This window comes from Podarcis filfolensis (genome assembly GCF_964270895.1).
Source record: "Podarcis filfolensis genome assembly, chromosome: 7".
Classification (NCBI taxonomy): Eukaryota; Metazoa; Chordata; class Lepidosauria; order Squamata; family Lacertidae; genus Podarcis; species Podarcis filfolensis.
The window spans coordinates 14,876,052-14,888,168 of record NC_139603.1 but is presented as its reverse complement, the minus strand read 5'-3'; the positions used below and the strand labels follow the sequence as shown (position 1 = coordinate 14,888,168).

Here is a 12,117-nt window from a genome sequence, read left to right as displayed (position 1 = left end):
ATTGTTATAGGTTTTGGTGTGGAGCAAGAATCTGAGTAAATTCATACATTCTTGAATTTAGCAAGGGCTGGGAATAACACCTGCTAACTTCCTCATGCAGCCAACCTGGGGACAGAAATCATATATCAAACAGATGAAAAGCTCTTCAATCTGAGCAGGCTGAAAGCAAAGAGTAAGGTTCTCGTAACATCCGTTATAGAGCTTCAGTATGCTGCTGACAACGTAGTGTGTGCACGCTCAGAGGATGACCTCCAAACCATCCTAAATATCTTTGCAGAAGCTTACGAAAAGCTTGGCCTGTCGCACAACATCCAAAAAGCAAAGTGCTGCACCAACAAGTACAAAATAACCCCTCTGCAGCGCCACAAAGCTATTGTACTTCCAGCCTTACTGTATGCTTGTGAAACATGGGCCACTTACAAACGCCATCTCCAACTTCTCAAAAGATTCCATCAATGGTGTCTCCGAAAAATCTTACGCATCACTTGGGAAGACAGGAGAACTAATATCAGTGTACTGGATGAAGGAAGATCACCAGTGTTGAAGCAATGATTCTTCAACATCAACTTCATTGGACTGGTCATGTGTGAATGCCTGATTATCGTCTTCCAAAGCAACTACGGTACTCTATTCTGAACTTAAAAATGGAAAGTGTAATGCTGGTGGCCAACAAAAGAGGCTTAAAGACTGTCTCAAGGCAAATCTTTAAAAATGTAGTATAAACACTGACAACTGGGAAACACTGGCCTGCGAGCGCTCCAGTTGGAGAACAGCCTTTACCAAAGGTGCCATGGACTTTGAAGACACTCAAACTCAGAACGCAAGGGAGAAACGTGCTAAGAGGAAGGCACGCTTGGCAAATCCACACCGTGATCAACTCCCATCCAGAAACAAATGTCCCCACTGTGGAAGGACGTGTGGATCCAGAATTGGCCTCCACAGTCACTTACGGACTCCTTGTTAAAATCATGTTTATGATTTTACTCGGCTGCGAGTGATCACCAAAGAAGAAGAAGAAGAAGATGGCTCCATTTCTCAGAGGACTATTCTGACTGCCAGAAAGCATCGTGAAAGGCAACCATTTTGCTATGTTTCTGTTGATGGTACTGCAACTCCAGTTAAAAAGATTACAATCCATTTCATTTCAATTGTATTGCTTTGCAATGAGGTGGCAACTGTGACACTTGTGAAATTGACCATTGGACTGACTCTTTGCTGTGCTTTTCTGTCAGCCCAGCCTCTTATTTTCCTTGCATAAAGATAAAAAATAAACAGTGTTTGGAAGCAACAAATGACACTGCTCTGCACTTTTCCTAGCTGCACTGGTAAGAAGCAGAGGCATCATTAAAGGCAATGGGAACTCATCACTGTGAGTGAATTTGTTGTTCTCGCATCCATTAATGCACAGGTAAATGCAGACTCTTGTTAGTCTGGGATATTACAAGGTTCCACAAAGAGCATGCTAAACCAATCAAAGGGTTTGTTTTCTTTCTCTGCTTATTATTAGAAACAATTACAGAAGACATATTATTCTGTTTATTTCAACCTGAGGTTACTGAAGGAAGAAATGAACCCTTTCCAAAAGTCAGCATAAATGAGGCTACTTACTTACATTTGAGATAAAACCAGCATTGGCTCATTGATGTCTTTGTTAATTTGCCTGTTGTAATTCAACATAGGAAGAGCACCAGTGGCAGACCAAGACGCCAACCGACTGAAGTGGCAGCACTACTGTAAGAGCTCTAGGACGATGACTCTTTGTTCCACGAATTTGTGTTTTGGAAAACAAACGGAAAACCAAAGCTGTAAATCCAGCAACCAACCCCCTCAGCATGCAAGGAGCAGCATATCACTTGCCTACCTGCTCCCAGGTAATGTCTCTTCCTGCTCTCTGCATCTTACATCACAATGCTGAGGTTCCAGTCTCCATGGGGATAGCTATGATTTATGTTTTGAAGATGTGGTGTCACAGCTGCAGCTCTTGAACTGTAACTCCCTACAGTGCACTTTGACTTAAAGTTTCCTGATGCCAGTGAGTTATTGTGCATTGTCCATTGCAGAATAAATTGGACTGAGCTTACCGAGAAGTTGATGGACTCTCAAGCTCCTGTACCAGAAGTGGAAGGAAGACCTGCCCCACTGGGTATGTGAAGAAGAGAATCTGGCAATGGAGAATCAGGGGCACGGAGAGAAGGCAGAAAACACTACGAACTGAAGGTGTGCTGGTGAATGAGGATTAAATAGTGGGAAATGATTTTGTACATGCCTGGGTTTGACAGAGGAAGGTAAAAAGACTGAAAGGAAAGTCAAAGGAAAGCTTAGAGAATATCTGTGGGATACTTGGCAGAGCTGGATGTTAGGTTTACAACAGGACAATTTTGATGCCTATTGTGTTTTGCAGACCAAGATTCTTTTTGGCAAGGATGGCCAGTTCTAATTGCTGAGTAACTACCGTATTTTTCGCCCTATAGGATGCACTTTTTCCCTTCCAAAAATGAAGGGGAAATGTGTGTGCGTCCTATGGGGCGAATGCAGGCTTTCGCTGAAGCCTGGAGAGCGAGAGGGGTCGGTGTGCACCGACCCCTCTCGCTCTCCAGGCTTCAGGAGAGCCGCAGCGCCAGCCCCACAAGGTCAGGGAACAGCGGGGAGGCGGAACGCTGCCATCCCGCTGTCTCCCGATGTGGTTTTGAGGCTGACGGCGGGGAGACACGTGCTTCTCCCCACCGCCAGCCCCGCAAGCTCCGGGGACAGCGGGGAGGCGCAGCGCATCTTCCTGCTGTCCCCGGACCTGGTCTGCAGGCGGGCGGTGGGGAGAAGAGCGCTTCTCCCCGCTGCCTGCCCCGCAAGCACCTGGGGGGGAAATAAAAATTTTTTTCTTTATTTCCCCCCCAAAAAACTTGGTGCGTCCTATGGGCCAGTGCGTCCTATGGGGCGAAAAATACGGTACTTGTGCCAAAGCAACTAAAGTTGTCAAGAGCTGATTTATAGGATTGGAACTTGGGATCTTTAAGATTACTTTGAGCTGAAATTTCAGTAGCTTTTTGACGAATTAAGTTCTCACTTCCAGGAGACACAATTTTCCTGTTGCTTCAGCCGTGCTGGCCCTTCTATATAGTTATTTGACATATTTATACATTGTCTAAAATCTTTCAAGGCGACTTCTGCTTCTGCTCAGAAAGCTAATTCACACATACATGTACGCAGATCACTTGGTTCCTCGCTGCAACATCTAAATAACATCCGTGAGAGTGAGCCTTGACAGATCTAAAACCACTAGCAGAAGTTTTAGAATGCTCTCAGTGTGGTGCTGCCCTTGAAAACAGTTCAGATATTTCAACTAGCACAGAATGCAGAGGTAGGAGTCATGGCAGTTGCTTTGGGTCAGAGTCATACAACACCAGTTCTGAAGGATCTGCACTGGTTGTCTATTTCCAGGCCCAATTCAAGGTGATTACACTAACATATAAAGCCCCCAAAGGACATGGGACCCATATCTTCAGGAACTCTTTCTGATCCATGCATTAAGTTTTGCAGGGTTCCAAATCCACTTGTGGTTCCATCATGACATGCAGTTCAACCAGTGGTGGCATGTGAAAGACCTCCACCTCTGGAATGACCTCCATTCAGAGATACATCCAACACAGACACTACTTTCTTTTTGTTGATTGGGGAAGATGTGTATCTTCCCCAAGGACTTTTGGAGGGGCTGAGATTTGTCACAAGATGCTGCCAGTTAAGAACATCATCATCACCATTTTTAATTTGTATAACATATTTCTATCTTACAATACTCAAGGTAGTTTACAAGCTGAAGAAACAAAAAATGTACATCTTATAATAATCTAATGCAATACAAAAATGTGATAATAAAACATAACTTTAAAATAAGCAACCTACATCAGAAATGTAACATCCAACAATCATTAGAATAGTATAAAATAATAATATCAGCATATAAAAGATAAACAGAAATTCACCCTTAACAGCTGCTATAAATAATTTCTAAACTATAATCAATAAAACAGCGGCAAGCCACAGTACATGAAATAATACAGTGGTACCTCGGGTTACAGGTGCTTCAGGTTATAGACTCTGCTAACCAGAAATAGTACCTCGGGTTAAGAACTTTGTTTCAGGATGAGAACAGAAATCGTGCTCCAGCGGCGCAGCGGCAGCAGGAGGAAGCCCCATTAGCTAAAGCGGTACCTCAGGTTAAGAACAGTTTCAGATTAGGAATGGACCTCCAGAACAAATTAAGTTCTTAACCTGAGGTACCACTGTACAATAGAAATTTAGAAGCAGAGACTAGAGGTTGGAGCAAGGCAGGTGGAAGAGAACCTTGCCTGATGGAGTCTCTCCCCTCACGGTACTTCCTCCAGGCACATCTTCCTTATGAGGAGACCCAGGGACGGGGGGTGGGGAAAGGCAGGTGGAAGAAGGCCTTGCCTGATGGAGGTAGCGCATAGTCTTCATTGATATCCCTCTCCTCCATGAATTTGTCTAAGTCTCTTTTAAGGCAATCTAAGTTGGTGGCCATCGTTGCATCCTGTGATGGTGAGCTCCATATGTGATGTGTGAAGAAGTTGATCTTGAGTATCTAAGGATCTTTCCATTATTCTTTAATTAATACTTATTATGCTATTGTTTTATTGATGTGTTGTTATTGTACTTCTGTCCAGTGACCAGTTGGTGCAGGACAGATTAGAAATACAATAAATTTATTTTTATTTTTATAATGATTTTTATTGAGTTTTCCATATTTAATTACATTTCATTACACAAATCTATAACATAAAGCATTGCTCAAACAGAGCATCGACTTCCTTCCCTCCCTCTTTCTAACTTCCCAAAATCTTTTAGTAAATTCTTCGCATTTCTATAGCCACTTTTTTTACCTTCTTTTAAAAAAATAATCACCTCTTTATATGTAAATCGGTTCCTTATTTTCACATTACAAGGCATTTCAATTCAAACCTACAAATGTTTTCAAATGTTTACAATTTTCTTTCATATAAAATATAAATTTGCTCCAGTCCTTCTGAAACGGTTCGTCTCGCCGATTCCGGACCTTCCCCGTCAGCTTTGCCATCTCCACATATTCTACCATTCTACAAAAAAGAAAAGAAAAGAAAAGAAAAAAGAAATACAATAAATTAATAAGTTAAATTAATCACCTGTCATCTCCTTTAGTGCATTATTTTTCACTGGAATTAATACAAATGCCCATCTTCAGGGCCTCAACTGTACAGAAACAAAGCAAGGGACATTCATGTGTGAACCAGTCAACAGAGACTGCCATAGCTAGAAAAATCAGTGATTACTCACCCTTTTATCCAATCTCAGCAGTTTTATACTTGATAAATTTGTAGAAAGAGACAATAATTGACTTATTCTGTCTTTCAGAATTATAATAAAACAAATGCTATAAAATATTAGGATCTGAAATATTAGGATCTAAGGGACGCGGGTGGCGCTGTGGGTTAAACCACAGAGCCTAGGACTTGCCGATCAGAAGTTTGGCAGTTCGAATCCCCGCGATGGGGTGAGCTCCCGTTGCTCGGTCCCTGCTCCTGCCAACCTAGCAGTTCGAAAGCACGTCAAAGTGCAAGTAGATAAATAGGTACCACTCCAGTGGGAAGGTAAACGGTGTTTCCATGCACTGCTCTGGTTCGCCAGAAGCGGCTTAGTCATGCTGGCCACATGACCCGGAAGCTGTACGCCGGCTCCCTCAGCCAACAAAGCGAGATGAGCACCGCAACCCCAGAGTCGGTCACAACTGGACCTAATGATCAGGGGTCCCTTTCCCTTTATTAGGATCTGAAGCAGTTATATCATATATGAGTTTTCATGTCCTTGCCCTCCTAGGTTGTAATATAAACAGCACAGAAAATTAAAATAGGAAGGGGTTATTATTATTATTATTATTATTATTATTATTATTATTATTATATACCACCCATCTGACTGGGTTGCCCCAGGCACTCTGGGAGGCTCCCAACAAAATATTAAAAACACAATAAAGCATTAACCATTAAAAGCTTCATTGTATGGGGCTGCCTTCAGATGTCTTCTAAAAGTCAGATAGTTATTTATCTGTCTGACATCTGATGGGAGGGCGTTCCACACGGCAGGTGCCACTACAAAGAAGGCCCTCTGCCTGGTTCCCTGTATCCTCACTTCTCGCAGTGAGGGAACCACCAGAAGGCCCTTGGAGCTGGATCTCAGTGTCTGGATGATGGAAGTGAAGATACTCCTTCAGGTATACATTCATTTTAAAAATGTATAATTGTAGAAACATCAATTGGTGTTGCTGCCATAGGGCTACAACTTCCTTCCCCAATGAGGCCTTCCTGGTATGAACTTAGTTATCCTTTTGGTGCCGCACAAAAACGTTTCTGTTTACCAGGGTTTTAAAAATTATAAAAAATTCTAAGGTTTTGAAATAAATATTTTATTCTGACTTTTTGTATGTTCTCTTCCTCTTGTCAACCACTCTGGAAGTATTGCTGAAAGGGGGGGGGGGTTATGTCTGTGTGTCTGTGTTCAACAATAAATAAATTAATAAAATAAATAGGAAGGGGTGAAAAGTTTGCAGTTTTCTGTCAGTTTGCATTTCTTAGTGCAGAAAGTATTGATCTGCTGTGTAGAGATATTTCCTATTCTACTTAATTCAAGTGGGTTCTGGAAGCTTCTCTGTGTGAAAGAAGCAAGGAAGCAGGTTCATGATGTTTGGGTTATTCCTTCAGAGAAGCTGAGGGTTCTCTTATCTCTTTCTGTCAAGGTCATGCTGACTATAAAAGTAAGGCCAGAAGGAGCCTGGATTTCACTCTTTCTGACTCTTTTCCTTCTGATGTGGTGTTCTGTACATAGTATGCTTAGTGTTAAGGTTTTAGACTTATTATAAGTTATTGTAAGTTTAAGTTAAGTCTGCTGCAACTGGATTTCTTATGGACAGTGCCAGTCCTGAATGTATTGCTCATCTGCCTTCACCAGCATTAAAGCTCTGCTAGATGAAATATTAATTGCCTCTGGTCTGTTTCTTGGGAATCCTGCAACGTGTTTAAGTTTTTACTCTGCTAACTATACATTGGAGTTCTGCTCTGGATCACTACTGAGTAGAATTTCAATGACAGTTTCTTCCTCATAAACAGCACTTGGGAGGACATTCCAGAGAGTGGTGTGCAGCTACTGAGAAGGCTCTCTTTTGGGATGGCGTAAGGTGGACGCGGGTGGCGCTGAGGGTTAAACCACAGAGCCTAGGGCTTGCCGATCAGAAGGTCGGCGGTTCGAATCCCCACGACGGGGTGAGCTCCCATTGCGGTCCCTGCTCCTGCCAACCTAGCAGTTCGAAAGCACATCAAAATGCAAGTCGATAAATAGGTACCGCTCCAGTGGAAAGGTGAACAGCGTTTCCGTGCGCTGCTCTGGTTTCACCAGAAGCGGCTTAGTCATGCTGGCCACATGACCCAGAAGCTGTACGCCGGCTCCCTCGGCCAATAAAGCGAGATGAGCGCCGCAACCCCAGAATCAGTCACGACTGGACCTAATGGTCAGGGGTCCTTTTACCTTTAACTTTAAGGTGACATTTGTCAATTGTAGCATGATCACCAAGGCCCCTTCCAGAAGACCGGAAGATCGACCAGAAATCTGACACACAGCACACATTTTTTTCACATCAGCCACATGTGAGAGGAGGTGGAATCACGTGACTGGGAGTCACATAGCACAAACAGTATGCATGAGAACTTGTCAGTCAAAGGATTTAATTTCCATTTCAAAGTATACGCTTCCACTCTCCATCGTTACAGTGAAGAAGTTATATTCATCCTACCCTCTAGCCATGCAATTATGCTCCCTCATTTCTTCCGTGAAATGTTATTCACAGCGAACAGAAACATCCAATCCAAAATGAAGACCAAGAGGGTATTTGCTGGCCTGCTTAGTGTGCACACACAGAAGGAGGCCACCCATGTTTACCCTGTTCCACAATACAGAAGCTATTTCTGTCCCCCTCTTTTTTTCCTCCTTCAAGAAATTTTGGTCTGATATTCCCATTATAATTTCAACCACCGTAAATAAATCTTTTACATCTCCGTATTTCAAACGACTGTGGGAAATTGAAGGAGCTTTGCCAGTCCACTTTCTGAAACCTGCACATACAGTATTAATTTCTTTAATTTGTCCTGCGAGATGACCTATTTTGATCCTTTTTAATTATTTTTGCTTCCTCCTTGAATATTTTTTTTATGATTTCATGATGTAATCTCAGAATGACGGATACCAAACTCTATTATTTCTCTTGATTAAAAAAAAAAAAAAAAGGCAAGGCAATAACCGAGTTGACCCTGACTTTCAATCAGGATTATCACACCATGCTTATTTTCTACTCATCCGCCATAGCTGAGATAATGGGGGAAATGTCCCTTTCTATATTGCCAAGTTCTGAAAGAAAGAAAAAAGGAAGACAATCTGCTCAACATTTGGGGTTGAACTATTGGCCAGTTATGCTGAAAGGGGGGAAAACAACTACAGCTACATTGCAAACACCAATTCAGTTAAGTCAGGCTTGTGGGGCTCTCAATTCCTTAAAAAATACAGAGGTACCTTGGTTCTCAAACTTAATCCGTTCCACAAGTCCGTTCCAAAACCAAAGCGTTCCAAAACCAAGGTGCGCTTTCCCATAGACAGTAATGCAAAACGGATTAATCCGTTCCAGACTTTTAAAAACAACCCCTAAAACAGCAGTTTAACATGAATTTTACTATCTAGTGAGACCATGGATCCATAAAATGAAAGCAATAATTAATGAAATGTACTATAAAATAAATAAGACAGTATTGTAGCTGAACTGGGTTCCACACAGTCACAAAAACAAATTAACCAAAAAAGCCTCAAAAACAAAAAACTCAAAATAAATAGCAAAAACAAAAGCGTCCAACTTAATACATTCCAGAAGTCCATTTTACTTCCGAAATGTTCAAAAACCAAGGCACAGCTTCTGATTGGTGCAGGGGTCCTGGAAACAATAGCCGACAGCTGCATTGGACGTTCGGCTTCCGAAAAATGTTAAAATACTGGAACAGTTACTTCCAGGTTTCCGGCGTTTGAGAACCAAGGCATTTGAGAACCAAGGCACCGCTGTATCTGAAGAACTGCCTGTGTGAATCAGACCAAAGGGATTCTATCCCAACAGCAGCCAACTATTTGTCTCTGATAAATCATAATCTGGGCATAAAAGTAATAGCCTTTCCTTATAAGGCTGTTTAAAGAAGTGGGATTGAAAATGCAAAGTACCCTCCCATTTCCACTAATTTTCCCCTTCCACTGATGCCCCCTCCAAAGTCATTCAAGAAAGTCCCCCAACTATTAAGCATGCCTTTCAGGATTTCTCAGGATCTGCAGTGGGAAGAACTGGGCAGAAAATAAAAGGTAAGGTAAAGTAAAGGGCCCCTGGACGGTTAAGTCCAGTCAAAGGCAATTATGGGGTGTGGCGCTCATCTCACTTTCAGGCCAAGGAAGCTGGTGTTTGTCCACAGACAGCTTTCCTGGTCATGTGGCCAGCATGACTAAACAGCTTCTGGTGCAACGGGACACCGTGATGGAAGCCAGAGCTCACAGAAGCAGTGGTACCTATTTATCTACTTGCACTGGTGTGCTTTCGAACTGCTAGTTTGGCAGGAGCTGGGACAGAGCAACAGGAGCTCACCCTGTTGTGGGGATTCGAACCGCCGACCTTCAGATCGGCAAGCCCAAGAAGCTAAGTGGTTTATACCACTCACTGAGTGAGCAGAATTCTTCTTACACATGTCTGCATCCAACCCTACTTGTTTGACTTCAACTGTTTGATAATCTGATTTAGTCTGGGAATTATCCCACCATGGAAACCCTGATTTTAATCCCAGACCAGCCACGCATTTATTTTAAGGCTACAGAAATGATCTATCTCCCAAAATCATAAAAACCAAGGACCCAACTTTGCTTCCACTGTAATGAACATGCTCTATGTCTCTCCCTGAAAATGAATGGATTCCAAGAAGAAACTAGAGGATGAAATGAACAGGATATGCGAAATGAAAAGAGTGGTGTGAAGAAAAGGGCACTCAATCTCATACTAAAATTCACCTTGAGAAAGTTTCCGCTTCTGACTAAATTCTTCTACGTGTTTGAACATCAGAATTCTGCTTTCCCATCTACCTGTAAAAATGTTGTAGGTCATTACTATTTCCAGATGGATGACTGACACTTAATTACTATTGAATGCAACCTTCCAGTTGACCTTTTTGAAAGAAAATAGTTGTTGAGATTTCTTGGAAAACCTCCTTGAAGATTATAGCAAAACGTCTGTTCATCTCCATGGAAGCAATTCAGCCCTTGCAAGCCATAGAATTATATTACTTTCTTAAAAAGGGTGAACTTTTCCATGGAACCTACTGTCTCTCGCGTGACATGTTGTCTGTAATTATACAGTGTCTGTTTTCCCGTATTTTTGCACTTTACAATTATCGCCTCAGTATACAATGCAGCACGAACAGTTCGTTCCTCCATCCGAGGAAGTAAATGCTATCACAGCCAATGGGGTTTACATTCAAGTAAATGTGCTGAGGACTGCTCTGTTAATTTTATAGCCAAAGCCCTGAAACTGTTTACTCTGGAACAGTCACATGAAGTGCATGGTAGTAAGAATTGGAAAGAAAGAAAACAAATCCTTCTAGCATTCAGAAAAATATGCTAAAGCAAATATGGTGAATGTTGTATGTTTCTAAAGCAGGGGGGTCAGCAGTCTTTTGGGGCTCATGTGTATATTCCCAAGCCTGAAAAACAGTCCTGGGCAGCACAGTACAACAACAACAACAACAATTTATTTGTACCCTGCCCATCTGGTTGGGTTTCCCCAGCCACTCTGGGCGGCTTCCAACAAAGATTAAAAATACATTAAAATGTCACACATTAAAAACTTCCCTAAACAGGGCTGCCTTCAGATGTCTTCTGAATGTCAGGTAGTTGTTTATCTCTTTGACATCTGATGGGACAGTGTTCCACAGGGCGGGTGCTACTACCGAGAAGGCCCTCTGCTTGGTTCCCTATACAAACACATGCTGCACACATATGGCAGCCATTTGCATACATGCTCATACCACACACACACCCCACATCCATGCATACTCATGCTCCTCACACTCCTTGATGAGGTTCAAATAAAATATTTTGTTTTGCTTTTTTCTAGACCAATTGGAAAGAGCTTGAAGTTAATCAGCTGCCATCTTCAGGAAGATCTCCACAAACACTATGTAACAATTCTTTTGGAATGAAGAGAAGGGTCCCACCACCACACACACAAAAACCTAATTTGAGTGAGGAAGAGGCAGTCACCAAATGGTCTCAGCTGAGGAATAGAAGGGTTAACCCTTACTGCCCCAGTTGCAACCCTCAAATACACCCCCCCACCATCTCAATTAGAGTTTTTTATTGCAACCAAAAGGCTTTTCTCAAGTCTGGCTGGGACAGTGGGAGCCATCTTCAATGTGGGCGGTCACAAGCGTGACTTTAGTTTTCTTGTAATTCACAGCCAGCTATTCTAGTAGTACTACATCATCAGCATAAAATAATATAGAGATGGCATTTGTGGCCAATTTAGGGGCATGATACTCCAGAGATGTTAAACTCTGTACAGTATCATTTATATATAAATTAAGCAATGCGGGAGCTAGGATACAACCTTGCTCAACTCCCTTTGTGGCTGGTAAGGATCCTGTGAGCTGCCCATTTGTAGAGCAACACACTTTCAGCACAGTGTTTTTATGCAGACATTTAATCAAGAACAATAATCTTTTATCTATACTTGAAGAGTTCAACTTATCCTGCAACTAGGGAGGAAGAAGGTCATTTTTCCTTCCCCATCTGTGACTTCACTGAAATCATCCATCATCCATTGCAATTTGTTGTTGTTTAGTTGTTTAGTCGTGTCCGACTCTTCGTGACCCCATGGACCAGAGCACGCCAGGCACTTCCGTCTTCCACTGCCTCCCGCAGTTTAGTCAAACTCATGCTGGTAGCTTCAAGAACACTATCCAACCATTGCAATCAGGCCCTTCCACACTCTAAGATTACACTGGCTTC

At 42.3% G+C, this 12,117-nt stretch overlaps 1 long non-coding RNA gene across 1 annotated transcript; it reads right to left on the bottom strand.

Moving 5' to 3' along the window:
• Positions 1 to 4,821: 4,821 nt before the first annotated feature.
• LOC310766892 lies at positions 4,822 to 11,874 on the bottom strand. Its single transcript, XR_014550505.1, has 3 exons — positions 11,717 to 11,874; positions 10,123 to 10,194; positions 4,822 to 5,108 (listed from the first exon to the last, which is right to left on the bottom strand). It is a non-coding gene; the product is annotated as an uncharacterized lncRNA (long non-coding RNA).
• Positions 11,875 to 12,117: the final 243 nt, after the last annotated feature.